Source organism: Pleurodeles waltl, chromosome 6, assembly GCF_031143425.1.
Source record: "Pleurodeles waltl isolate 20211129_DDA chromosome 6, aPleWal1.hap1.20221129, whole genome shotgun sequence".
In the NCBI taxonomy this organism is placed as follows: Eukaryota; Metazoa; Chordata; class Amphibia; order Caudata; family Salamandridae; genus Pleurodeles; species Pleurodeles waltl.
In genome coordinates this window covers 806,791,814-806,807,179 of record NC_090445.1, presented here as the reverse complement: position 1 = coordinate 806,807,179, position 15,366 = coordinate 806,791,814, and positions in this window count along the sequence as shown.

Sequence of the window (15,366 nt, the reverse complement as noted above, 5' to 3'; positions counted from 1 at the left end):
ATGGGTGGACTGTAAATTCATTCAAATTACACAATCCCCATGCCCCTGAGGATGCCCAGTCAATTGGAAGTAGTGTCACTACACACTTATATAATCATGGATGCAAATAGGAGCTCACACAATGTGTGAAGTAGGCCTCAACATCTAAATCATGCTTCAAAATCTGTGCCAGGTCAGTCGAAATGACACACATGGAAAAGTCTAACACTTTTTCTCCTCTACCATTGCAGCAGACCAGGGATATGGCATCCAACTGTGGGTGATGACCTCATTTGCCACCCCAAAAATGGACTCTAAGAATATGTATAATAAGGCACACAACAATACCAGGAATGTGGTTGAGAGGACATTTGGCATACTAAAGGGCTGCTTCAGATGCCTTGATTTATCTGGAGGCAAACTGTTGTACTCACCACCACTTGTGTGAAAAATCATATTTGTGTGTGCTATATTGCACAACATATGTGTTAGGACCAATGTCCCCTTGGAAGAAGAGGTGGAGGTCCCCAGGGAGGGGAATGAGGAGATCGATGCCCCACCTCATGAAAGAGGAGTACTTAATCCTGCTGCTGGGGCACGCAGAAGGGCAGTATTAGTCCAAATGTATTTTCTTGAATATTCACACCATATGTTCACGATGCACCATTGATGTAAATAAATGACTTTTTGTCAAAATTGTCTTGGAGTAGTTGCAGGCATTATTATGCAATAAGAAATCATCCACAAATCTCATACCATGAGTAGCCTGCAAATGTTGGTAGACAAGGACTCACACACTCTAGAACTCACAACATACACACAAACTGCCCTGCTGAAGAAATATGCAAGTCAAATATGTACACTGCCATTTGAACATAGTTATCACATAGCTATACTCAAATTACACAGGTCTGTCAGAATGAAACATGACTGCATAAAATAGTACAATCCAAGTGATGTATGCCATCCATAGATTAGTCAAAGGTAGGACAGCAATAGTCAATGCCTGCATCAATGGGTCACTGTGAGCTATGTGACAAATCTATTTCTGACTGGCGCGATCACAGATTACAACTACCAGGGCACCCCTCAGTGGCAACCCCATGAGTAACATATAGGCGGTCATTACAACATTGGCGGTAAAAGCTGCTTACCACCGTGCAGAAGACCGCCAACACACTGCCGCGGCCGCGGAATTCTGCCACAGCTATTATGACCCACAGCACGAAATCCGCCAATATTCAGACACCCACACAAGTCCGCCACACCAAACGTCAGTGATAAAATGGCGAAAACAAAACCTCCACCGTCACGACAACAGAAATATGCCCACACTATCACGACACATGAATCCATGAGGCGGTCTTTCAACCGCAGTATTCCATTGGCGGTACACACCGCCACGCTCAAAATATACACACATATACAAAACACAACCACATTGAACAATTCGAAATACACACACCTGATACATATACACACACCACTCCCACACACCCAATACAATATAAAACACACACCCACATCACCCACAAACCCCCACGACCACAATTACCAAGAGAAGGCCAGAGAAATACACCACCATCAACAATACTAGCATCCACAGGCACACAACACCATCACCCACATAACTTCCACGCACCTCTCACAACACACCACTACATATCAGCACACTTATCACCCCACACACCACCCCACACATCACTCACACCACCCCATGGCACGGCAAAGATACACTAGGTTCTCGGAGGAGGAGCTTAGGGTCATGGTGGAGGAAATCATCCGGGTAGAGCCACAGCTATTCTGATCACAGGTGCAGCACACTATGGCGAAGAATATTGGACAGGGTCAACGCAGTGGGACAACACCCAAGAAATCGGGATGACATTAGGAAGAGGTGGAACGACCTACGGGGGAAGGTGCATTCTGTGGTATCCAGACACCACCTTGCGGTTCAGAGGACTGGCGGCGGACCCCCAACTCCTCCCCCACAACTAACAACATGGGAGGAGCAGGTCTTGGCGATTCTGTATCCTGAGGGACTCGCAGGAGTAGCTGGAGGAATGGACTCTGGTAAGTCAAATCTTAACTATTACATCCCCCACCCTACCTGCATGCCATCACATACCCCCACCCTCACCCCCATCAATCCAACTCCTCACAAATGTCCCAACATCACAAACCACCCATCCCAACACCAAGCCCTGCATGCAACAACAAAGCATGGACACACATCACTAAAGCATGTCCACTGCACATACCCATACACCCCCCTTAAACATCATCAACAAGATCCCACACAGGAATGCAAGCACTGGGATACACGGTCACCCACCCATTGCACACCATGCCACACACAGATGTAATAAACATCCTTTTATACCCCTGCAGGACCCCTACCCAACGTCACCGGACAGGAGGGTCCACACATGTCCACACCACCAACAGAAGAGGCCCACAGTGATGACAGCACCTGTGTCCAACTGGATCTAGATGACCAGCTTGGCCCATCGGGGACCTTGGGACAGTCGGTTCCCATCACATAGTCACAGGCCACTACAGAGCTTCCCCCCTCTGGAAACACCAGCACAGCACTCACCCAGCAGGCAGTGGCAGTGGGCACACGGTCCAGGCGACGGAGGGCCAGGAACACAGGGGAACTGGGAGGGCTGCTGTGCGATAGGAGGAGGACAGGCCAAGGGAACCCACTCTCCATGAGGCCCTCTCCAACATCATGGGAGCCTACCACCACTCACAGGAGACAATGGCAACGGTACTGGCCAAGTTTCAGGAGACCCAGCGCCTGCAGGAGTAACAGTATTTGGGCTTCAGGGAGGAACTCAGAGCCATCAATTCCACCCTAGGCACCATTGTAGGGGTGCTGAAGGAAGTACTCAACACCAGGAGGGACACTGTGGCACTACAAGGGGCCCCTGACACTAGCCTGGACGATGAACTGCCCACCTCCTCCGCCGGTGCTAGTGGACAGGAGGCACCGCCACAGGACCACCACACCAGCACCCCACCCCCTGCAGAGGGAGAACCACCTCGCAAATGGTACCTGAGATCCAGGACAAAGACAGAGAACGATGCCAGACTCCCGACAAGAAATGAGACCACCCTGGATTTCATCCTTCTGTCCCACTTTGTTACCCTGTCCATCCTTAAACTGCCCCAGCTCCACTTTCTATGCCCATTTGGGCAATGCACCTGTGAGACTAATAGACTGGACTCTGCCATGGACATTCCTCCGCCATCACCCCTCACCTTTTTGCTACCCCCTCCAATTTTGAGCACTAAAATAAACACCCTTAAAGCACAAAACAATCTGGAGTCAGTCTGTGATTTCGGAATAGTGTACTAGCAATTACTGTGGCAAAAATAACTTTCATTTGTAATGTCAACATACCTATGTCACACAGCTGTAGTCCATGATGAATCAAAGCAGAAGTCACATTGTGGGGCACACATCTGTGAAATCGTAAGAGAAAGTGAAAACTCAGTGACCATACACTGGGTGAAAACGACAGACAGTAGAGAGGTAGTAGTGCTATAGTACATGTAGTAGGCAGGTTTGTATTCTTACCTTTGTCTCACTGGAAATATTGCTGGATCACTGAGTCCCTGTTGTCCATGTCTTCTTCTTCTGCTTCCTCATCTTCATTGTCTACAGGCTCCTCAGCTGCAACAACACCACCATCTGGACCATCCTCCTGCAGAAAAGGCACCTGTTGTTGCAAAGCTAAGTTGTGAAGCATACAGCAGGCCACAATAATCTGGCACACCTTCTTTGGTGAGTAGAATAGGGATCCACCTGTCATATGGAGGCACCTGAAGCTGGCCTTCAGGAGGCCGAAGGTCTGTGCGATTATCTGCCGTGTACTCCCATGTGCCTCATTGTAGCGTTCCTCTGCCCTTGTCCTGGGATTCCTCACTGGGGTCAGTAGCCATGACTGGTTGGGGTAACCAGAGTCACCTGCAAATGGCAAGGGACAACTGTTAGACACACACTAACCTGTAGAGATATCCCCAGACCCAGACAACCATTCCCACTGTCTTGCTTCCAGGTGCTCACCCAATAGCCACACACGGTGCCTCTGAAGTTGACCCATCACATAAGGGATGCTGCTATTCCGCAGGATGTAGGCGTCATGCACTGAGCCAGGGAACTTGGCATTCACATGGGAGATGTACTGGTCTGCCAAACATACCATCTGTACATTCATGGAATGGTAACTCTTCCGGTTTCTGTACACCTGTTCACTCCTGCGGGGGGGACAAAAGTCACATGGGTCCCATCATTGGCACCTATGATGTTGGGGATATGTCCCAGGGCATAGAAATCACCTTTCACTGTAGGCAAATCCTCCACCCGAGGGAAAACGATGTAGCTCCGCATGTGTTTCAGCAGGGTAGACAACACTCTGGACAACACATTGGAAAACAAAGGCTGGGACATCCCTGATGCTATGGCCACTGTTGTTTGAAATGACCCACTTCCAAGGAAATGGAGTACTGATAGCACCTGCACTTGAGGGGGGATTCCTGTGGGATGGCGGATAGCTGACATCAGGTCTGACTCCAGCTGGGTGCACAGTTCCTGGATTGTGGCACGGTCAAGCCTGTAGGTGATGATCACATGTCTTTCCTCCATTGTCGACAGGTCCACCGACGGTCAGTACACTGGAGGATGCCGCCATCTCCTCACATGTCCCAGCGGACAGTGCCTATGAAGGACAACAGCGAGCACAGAGTTAACCAACTCAGAGGTACGTACCCACAGCTTACACAGAACACGAATCATAATCCAAAAAGTGGCCTGTATGTGTGTTGAGTCTAGGCCTAGGTATGTGTGACGCAGTTAAAAATGAAGCCATGTGGGCCCCTGAAATGGCGGCTGCCTGACCTGTAAATTGGGACAATGGGATGTGAGGTAACTGCGCTGGCACTGTACACCGTCGCGGTAGGTGATCGAAGACCGCGGCGCAATGCTGCATTGGTTAACATTGGACCCTATGGTTACCAGGAGCCAATGACGATGTACGCCGGCGGTGACGGTACACACCGCCGTGGACGTGACTGCCATTTTCTATCTGTTCAATCACTCGATACCTGATCTTCGACAGGAGAGGACCTACACTGCAAGTGCTGCTGTGACCTCGGTCTGGAAGAGACAATGGCACGTGCGTCTGGGGAAAGGGCCCCTGCCTTCACATCGGAGGAGTTGGAGAAACTCGTGGATGGGGTCCTCCCCCAGTACACGCTACTCTACGGTCCTCCAGATTGCGGCGTGCATGAAACAACGGTGAGTGCATGTGCCACATGGCAAGGGTAGGGATGGGGGCCAATGACTGTGATGGTGCAGTTGATAATAAGTTTCTCTTCCTCCTGTACAATTCTTGTAGGTCAGCACCCACCAGAAAAAAGATATTTGGTGTGCCATCGCCAAGGACGTCCGGACCCTGGGGGTCTACCACAGACGGAGCACCCACTGCCGGAAAAGATAGGAGGACATTCGCCGCTGGAGCAAGAAGACGGCGGAGGCTCAGCTGGGGATGGCCTCCCAACGTGGGAGGGGTGCCCGTCACACCATGACCCCCCTGATGTGCAGGATCCTGGCGGTGGCGTACCTGGAATTGGATGGGCGCTTGAGGGCATCACAGCAGCCACAAGGGGGTGAGTACACTCTCATCCTGCTGATTTTGCGCGCAGTGGAGGTGTCTGGGTGGGAGAGGTGGGCTGTGGGTTTCCCTAGGCCACGGCGAGTTCTGTAGGCAAGGTCCCGCCGTAAGGCAGGCCATGTGGCACCCCACCCCATCACTGTAGAGTGCCAAGTACACCTAGTCTTGCCCCTGTGTCATCCATGTGTGCAGATGTCGTCCATAGCCTAGTAGGCCATTTCCCAGGAATTGAACAGAGGAGCCCAAGAGCGCAGTGTAGTGCAGGGGGCTTCTGTGTCTGTCGTGTCCGCCAACAGTAGCGGTAATGCATGCACTCAACATGTCTTTCTTCTGTTGTCCCCCCCTTTTTGTGGTCTCCCTGTTCTTGTGTGCATTAGCATCATCAGGCGGAGGAGCAGTGGCACCGGAGCACGAGGGGGCTGCATCCCACATGGCCATAGAGGGCCACACTATGGACTTGGATTTCACCAGTGGGACGGAAGGCGAGGGGAGCTCCACGGCGGGGACAGGACCCGAGACCAGCGACACAGACTCGTCCTCTGATGGGAGCTCCCTTGTGGTGGCGGCAACATCTGTGCCCCCCCATCTACAGGTACAGCCGCCACCCCCCCTACCAGCACCACCCTCCCAGCAGCCCCTCAGCCTTTGCCCTGTGCCCGCTCACCCGGGAGGCGGAGAGTGACCTTTGACCTCTGTGGCCACTGGATCACTCCCCGCACGAACAGCGACACCCAGCTGTCCCCGTATCCTCCCCACCGCCCTCGCTGCTCCCTGCTGGCCATCCCTGGTGCCTAGTGGTAAGTGCCGTCTTGTTTTAGCTGTGTGTGTTCACCCTGTCCTGAGTTACCTTGTCTCAGCTGGTGTGTGTTACCTCGTCTGTTTTCACTGTCCACTCCGTGTTTTCTCGTGTTCTCTGCCTAGTCCACTCCGTGTTTTCCGTGTCTGCTGTCTACCTTTCAGCTCTCTGTTTGAACTCCGTGTGCTTTACCGTGTCCAGCTCTCTGCTTTCTGCCCCATGTCTTTCTGTCTACCTTTCAGCTCTCTGTTTGAACTCCGTGAGCTTTTCTGTGTCCAGCTCTCTGTTTTCTGCCCCGTGTCTTTCTGTCTGCCTTTTCTTAGCTCTCTGTTTGAACTCCGTGTGTTATTCCATTTAAGCTCTCCGGTTTTGCTCCATATTTCCGTGCTTTTGGTTTCTTCTCGCCGTCCCGTGTTGACCCCCTACCCTCCCGTGCCTCGGCTCCTCTGAGCCGTCTCCTTCTCCTGCCGCTGCGTCCCTGCGGCCCCACCCCCCTCGATCACCCATTCGTCCACGCCTCCCGCCTCCCAGCTGCTCCTCCCTCCCTCCTCCCCTTCTTAATGGCGGTCGCGCGCAGCGGGCGCGCCGCTGGCGTGCCAGAGGCAAGCCCGTCTGCGCCTGTCCGTGCCTGGACCGCGCCCAGTGCCACCCCCCCGGTCCCCGTAACCCCGCACCCCCAGACACCACCAAACTGTCAGCAACCTCAACGCACTCAACCCTGGCCGCTCCAAAGCATGCTTCCAGTCCTCACCTAGAAATAGCCACGGTCCCTTCACCTGCAACGACTGCAGATTCACCTGCGACAGAACCACCAAACCTCCAACAACCAGAACCAACCACCTCCACTGCATACTCCTAAACACCCGCTCCGCATGCAAGCACGCCATCGAACTCTGGGACCTGCTCGACACCTCAGCCCCGGACGTGGCCTTCCTTATCGAAACCTGGTGGAACGACTCCTCGGCACCAGACATCGCAATAGCCATCCCAGAGGGCTACAAAATAACCCGCAGGGATCGCACAAATGGAATCGGAGGAGGAATAGCCATCGCCCACAAAGCCACCCTCAAGGTCCTCACCCACACGGACGACACCCTCAAGACTGCCGAACATCTGCACTTCCAAATACACACCGACCCCAACACCACCCTCAGAGGAACACTCGCTACAGACCCCCCGGACCATGTGCACCCTTCAGCGACTCCATCTCAGACCGCACCAGCACCCACGCACTCACCTCTACAGACTACATCCTCCTCGGGGACCTGAACTTCCACCTCGAGAACAACAACGACGTCAACTCCACCACCCTGATCGACAACCTCGACATCCTCAGCCTCAGACAACTCGTCACCGCTCCCACCCACGCAGCCTGCCACACGCTTGACCCCATCTTCTCCACAGGCACCCACATCACCTTCGACCACACCACCAAACTCCACTGGACTGACCACCACTGCATCCACTTCACCTTCCAGAAAAAGGTCAAGCACCACCGTACCCTACAGCCACCCCGCCACCACTGAAGCAAAGTCATCCAACGCCCTTGCCCAGAAGCCGCCTAACGACCCTGCCGACCCAGACACCACCGCCCACAACCTCAAACAGTTGATCAACGACTGTGGCAGATCCCTCGCACCACTCAAGAAGTCCACCCACAACCATGTCACCAAGAAAGCCACCTGGTTCACCGAAGAGCTCCAGACCTCCAATCGTATCTGCCGGAAACTCAAGAATAAATGGCTCGCCGAACACACACCTGACAGCCTCACGGCCCACAAAGACGCCACCGCAGACACCACCAACTAATCAGACTAGCCAAAAGATCCTCCTTCAAAGACCGCCTAGATAACAACGCACACAACAGCAAAGAGCTCTTCAGCATCGTGAAGGAACTCCCCAACCCCAGCGCCACCATCAACGACATTCCACGCTCACAAGAACTCTGCGACTCTCTTGCCACCTACTTCCACCAAAAGATTACCAACATCCACGACAGCTTCGACACCACAGCCACCCCCACCACGCCAGACACCACCCCAGCTAACACCACCCGCACCAATCGCCTAGCCACCTGGACCAACGTCAGCGACACCGAGACACGCAAAATCATGAACTCCATACACTCTGGATCACCATCAGACCCATGCCCTCACCACGTGTACAACAAAGCAGACGCAGCCATCGCTCCCCAACTACGGAAGGTCATCAACATCTCCTTCGAAACAGCAACATTCCCTGAAAGCTGGATACACGCCGAAATCAACCCCCTCCTTAAGAAAACCAAAGCAGACCCCCAGGACCTAAAGAACTTCAGACCTATCTCCCTACTCCCGTTCCCTGCGAAAGTCATAGAAAAAAATCATCAACGCACAACTGACTCGCCATCTCGAAGACAACAACATCCTGGACCCCTCCCAATCTGGCTTCTGACAAAATCACAGCACCGAAACCGCACTCCTCGCCACCACAGACGACATCAGATGCCAAATGGACAACGGCGAAACATCAGCCCTCATCCTCCTGGACCTATCAGCCGCCTTCGACACGGTATGCCATCACACTCTGAGATCCCGCCTCCTCAAAGCCGGAATACAAGAGAAAGCCCTCAAATGGACTACATCCTTCCTCTCCGACAGAACCCAGAGAGTCCGCCTCCCCCCCTTCTGCTCCAGAGCCACCAAAATCATCTGCGGCATACCCCAGGGCTCATCCCTCAGCCCAACATTATTCAACATCTACATGGCAACCCTCGCCCAAGTAGCCCGCCGATACAACCTCAACATCATCTCCTACGCCGACGACACCCAGCTCAGCCTCTCCCTCACCAAGGACCCACACACCGCCAAGTCCAAATTCCATGAGGGAATGCGGGCCGTTGCCGAATAGATGAGAAACAGCCACCTGAAACTGAGCTCAGACAAGACGGAGGTCCTCATCCTCGGACCCAACCCCTCCGCCTGGGACGACTCTTGGTGGCCAACATCTCTAGGAACCCCACCTTCACCGACCATCCACGCACGCAATCTGGGCTTCATCCTCGACTCTTCCCTCTCCATGTCAAAACAGGTCAATGCAGTCTCCTCCTCCTGCTACAACACTCTCCGCATGCTCCGCAGGATCTACAAGTGGATCCCAACAGACACAAGAAAAACAGTATCACAGGCCCTCGTCAGCAGCAGGCTAGACTACAACAACGCACTTTACACAGGCATCCCGACAAAACACCTACAACGCCTCCAACGCATCCAAAATGCATCTGCCCGACTGATCCTCAACGTACCTCGCCGCACCCACATCACTCCCCACCTGAGAAAACTTCACTGGCTCCCGGTTGACAAGAGGATCACTTTCAAGCTTCTCACCCACGCACACAAAGCACTCCACAACACCGGACCTGCTTACCTCAACAACAGACTAAACTTCTACACCCCCACCCGACAGCTCCGCTCCGCAGACCTCTCACTCGCCACCGTCCCCCGCATCCACCGAAAGACATCCGGAGGCAGATCCTTCTCCTACCTCGCCGCCAAGACATGGAACACCCTCCCTACAAACCTACTGCTGACCCAGGACCTACTCACCTTCAGGAGACTCCTCAAGACCTGGCTCTTCGACCAGTAGCAGCGCTCCCCCTCCCCCCCAGCACCTTCAAACCCTAATGTGTACGTAGTGCGCTTTATAAATGGATTGATTGATTGATTGATTCGCCCCAGGCACCTCAGCCCCTGCCACAGTCACCCCTGCTGTCCTCAGTGAGGAGGCCATTGACCTCCTCAGGTCCCTCACTGTTGGGCAGTCTACCATTTTGAATGCCATACAGGGTGTCGAAAGGCAGTTGCAACAAACCAATGCATTCCTGGAGGGCATTCATTCTGGTCAGGCGGCCCTTCCGCGAGCTTTTCAGACTCTGGCCTCAGCACTGATGGCAGCCATTTTCCCTGTGTCTAGCCTCTCCCCTCCAACTTCCTCCACCCAGACCCAATCCCCTGTACCCCAGCCTATCACAAGCACACCTACAGACCAGCATGCACACACGTCATCACACAAGGGAAGCTCAGGCAAACACAAGCACCACACATCCCACAGGTACTCACGCATCACACAGATGCAAACATAGCAACATCCACTGCCTCCACTGTGTCCCCCTCCTCCTCGTCTCCCTCCTCCCTCCCAATCTCGTCTCCACTCACACCTTCATGCACTACATCTACAGCCACTACTGCCATCACCAGCACACACACCACCATACCCCGCTGACGTGCAGTCACCATCCCCACTACCATTCACACGTCCCCTGTGTCCTCTCCCAGTGTGTCTGTGACGCCACCTCCCAAGATACACAAACGCAGGCACACACCCACCCAACAGCCATCCACCTCAGGACAGCCTCCAGCGCATGCACCTTCACCCAAAGTCAGCAAACGAACACCTCCTACAACAACAACCTCTTCCTACACTCCCAAACCCCCTCCAGCTACCCGTCCCAGTGTCTCCAAAATTATTTTCCTGTCTAACCTTGATCTCTTTCCCACACCTCCCCCACCCCGTCCGTCTCCTAGGTCCTGAACTAGCACCTCAGCCACAACATCTCCGGGACCAGTGGTGCCTGTAGTCACCGGAATCTGGAGTGCACCGGCCACCAGGGCAGCCAGTGTGGCACGGAGCCACAGCACTGACAGTCCCCCACCTGTCAAGCATCAAAGGTTGGCCAGTGCCCGGCGGGAGAGGGGGAAGACTCCAGCCACCAAAGCCGTTCTCAGGGGTCCCGGTGGGAGTATGGAGTCTGCTGCGACACCTTCCAAGGTGGGGAAGGGCCACAAGAAACCAGGAAAGTCTGGGAAGAGCAGCACGGAGACCGCCATCATCCCTGCTGCCTAGGAGGCCACAGCCGTCATCCCTGCTGCACAGGAGGCCACAGCCATCTTCCCCGCTGCCCAGGAGGCCACAACCGTCATCCCCGCTGGCCAGGATGCCACAGCCATCCTCCCCGCTGGGCCAGAGAGGACCGCCAGCACAAGCCCCGCTGGGCTAGAGAGGACCACCAGCACAAGCCCCCTGGGCTAGAGAGGACCGCCAGCACAAGCCCCGCTGGGCTAGACAGGACCGCCAGCACAAGCCCCGCTGTGTCAGAGAGGACCGCCAGCAGCTGAGTCACTGCAAAGGAGCCCGCCGCTCCAAGCACCGCTGAAAAGGGCACCGCCGCTCCAAGCACCGCTGAACAGGGCACCGCCGCTACAAGCACCGCTGAACAAGGCACCGCTGCTACAAGCACCGCTGGCCCAAGAGCGCCAAGGGCACTGACGCTACTGAGTCCGTCATGAGCAGGATGAAGCACTCAGGGCACAATGCCCCCTCCAGAACCAGTGGAGAGATACATCCACTACCTCTGTCCTTAGCAGGATGAAGTACTCTGGGCACAATGCCCCCTCCAGAACCAGTGAAGAGATACATCCACTACCTCTGTCCTTAGCAGGATGACGCACTCTGGTCACAATGTCCCCTCCAGAACCAGTGGAGACTGTTATCCACTTGAGAGACTGTGGCTTTGCACTCCCCAGGATTGAACAGTGGGCAACCCACCCACTGTATAGACTTGAGAGACTGTGGCTTTGCACTCCCCAGGATTGAACAGTAGGCAACCCACCCACTGTATAGGCTTGAGAGACTGTGGCTTTGCACTCCCCAGGATTGGACAGTGGCAACCCACCTACTTGTGAGACTTGAGAGACTGTGGCTTTTGCACTCCCCAGGATTGAACAGTGGGCAACCCACCCACTGTATAGACTTGAGAAACTGTGTCTTTGCACTCCCCAGGATTGAACAGTGGGCAACCCACCCACTATATAGACTTGAGAGACTGTGGCTTTTGCACTCCCCAGGATTGTACAGTGGGCAACCCACCCACTGTTGAGACTTGAGAGACTGTGGCTTTGCACTCCCCAGGATTGAACAGTGGGCATGGGGCCCCCTCGTGGATTTGGCGTTGTGCACTCAACCGGCTGAGGTGCCCCCCTTTCCCTCCCCCTGAGGTGCCTGTTTTCTTGCTCTCTGATGCCCCTGCAGTGTTCTCTCCGTCATGGTCGGGGATCTTGTGTGGGTCTCGCCCATACCATGTGGGCCCAGTGTTCCACGGACTTAATTGGAGCACTATCTGGACTACTATGCTTGGTGTATATTTTGTTTATGGTGTATATATATATATATATTTTTGCCTACTTGATTTAAATATATTACAATGGTTACACTCATTTTCTTTTGTCTTTGCATTCTTCCGGGGAGGGTTGGGGGGTGTAACTATCATGTATTCCTATGTATTAGTGTGTGTGTTGTAGTGGGTGAGGGTGGGGGTAGGGGTGTTATGTGTGTGTGTCCCTGTTTTTTCCCTCCCCCCTCCCCTGTGTCGTAGGTGCTGTACTCACTGTGGCCTTCGCCGCCGGCGTTCGTGCTCCTGGTAGAGGAGCAGGAAGACTATCGCAGGGAGAATTTGGAGTTCCGGCTCCATGGTGTCCTGGTTCCTTGTGGGGTGTGTAGAGGTGAGCGTTTTCCCTTCGAAAACCTGTTTCCGCCATGTTTTTATCTGCGGTGAATCCGCCCCGGAAAAGGTGGCGGATTGGTAGGTTGTGATACTGTGGGCGATACTTTGTCTTCCACCTGTCTGTTGGAGGTGACCACCATGCTGTTTGTTTGTACCGCCGTGGCGGTCGGAGTGTTAAAGTGGCTGTCTTTGTTGGCGGTTTCCGCCACGGTCGTAATTGCAATTTTTTTACCGCCGCTTTAACACTGACCGCCAGGGTTGCAATGACCACCATAGTGACTGAAATACAGAGGACACAGCACCTCAATGTCTAGCCCTTACACACTCAAGTCAATTGTCATCTTGGATGTATGTAAAAGTATGAGATTTCATGTTCCAAATCCAAAGAAAAATGAATTTGGAACATAGAACTCATACATATGACCACAAGCTTGTTGCATCTATATCTGTCAGAACCTATCATACATGCTATCCCAAATCATTCTGTATCTGACAGAGGATGTTGGCTGAAGCAGTGTGGCAGTACACATGTGAAACCCACACATTCTGAAGGACATATGAAACACTCCTCTACTCAACTGGCCCAGCTGCTTTGTGGAGCCCACTCACAGACTGCACAAGTGTTGTGGCTTAGGTATGTAGTTGTGTGGGGGTCAGCCACCACTCATGCATACAATGGAAATACCAGAGCAAACAGAGATAGTCCAGGATATGAACAAAATTGTATGAGAAAGTTTTGTGTCACGACATATACCGTAATGTGCATGAAGGACTTGGATAGTGTGGATGAGGAAGATGAGGAGCTGATTTAAAAGCTGCAAACAGTGGCAGCCAAGTGACAACAGGTGCCTACACCACAAAAGGTAGCTGGAAGTACTGGTAAGCATCACAAAATGACACATTGAGTCTACAAAACAACACTTTACCCATGTAAGCCCACACACAAACTTACACATTGTGTATGCAACTTTAGATCACACTCCCATTGTTAGGAAGTCCCCCAGTGTGATAGGCCAGCACTAACAAGTATGAGTAAGGCATGTTGGCACTGACACTCTTTGAATCCCAGGTTGCAACACATCTTCCTGTCCCAAAGTCTACTAATGAAGTGTAACAGCACAGATGGAAGACATGAAAACCACATATCACAGTGTCCTATAGGTCCCTTGTAGATAATAGGGCATGACTACAACCAATTCACCACTGAGTCCCAGGAGACAATGGGTATGGCTAACACCAATCAAGCTGTAAGCCCCTAGTAGATATTAGGGCAGGGGAGTGCAGGCAATGGTTTAGTGCCACTGCACATCATGGTGCCTGCACTCCTTGTCTGACAACATCCCTGCCATACAGAGTTTGTGTCAAAAAGAAGTCAGTGAAATTACACATGAAGTGCAAGCCCACTGTCAAAGTGTATGTGTAAGGTACCTTTACATAAATTACAACCTAATTCTAATCCCCGTGTTGCCCTCTGCATTGTGTGTAGAGCTATTTTGACCATGCGCCAATGCAGTGATGCACCAACAGACCTGGTGTGTGGTCAAACCACCTCTGCACACCTCGGTACAGGAGAGATGTTTCAACATTGAACAACGTGTAATGTACCATAATGGGCAAAGAAACTGAACAGAAGGACTGCAATGAACCATCATACATTAAAAGTGTTGTAAAAGTTTACTGCCAGAACACACAACTGTTGTTTTCAGAAGATGAAGATCCACAAAGAACAACTGGCATGCACATGCATGTCATGTCAATAGTAAATAAACCATTGACATTGCCCATTCATTACATCCCAAAACACGTCTGCAGCCCTAAATGAACCCACCCAACAACCTTACATGATGGCATACACTCAGCACTTATTGAATTTAGTCAAACTATGTGACATGCAGGCCAGACCCTATGTTGATGCACCCATGGGTGTGACATGGGGATTTTAATTTGATAATAACACAACTCCAGCACATGGAACAAATATCTGTAGTTTACATGTACAATACTATCACAAAATGCAGCCTTAACATATACACATCCTTGTAAGGCATGTGTCACACCCCTGTAAACAGTTCTCACAGACAATGTACATGTGTATAGAGAAGTTATGTGCCATACAAGCTTACATAGGCCAGACATACATCCACAAGGCATGGAAATAGTGAACCTGTGTACTAAATTACACCATACATCAGCAAACACACATTGCACGCACTTCTACTACAAAAATGATACATTGGTCACATGGGTGCTTTTTACACATGTTCTGTGTGAAAAATATGATGCATACCATGCAACGGATATTTACTATCTCAGGTTTTGTTATTGTGACTTCATGGGAAAATTATGCATTTCACGGTTGCATTAACCTTTTC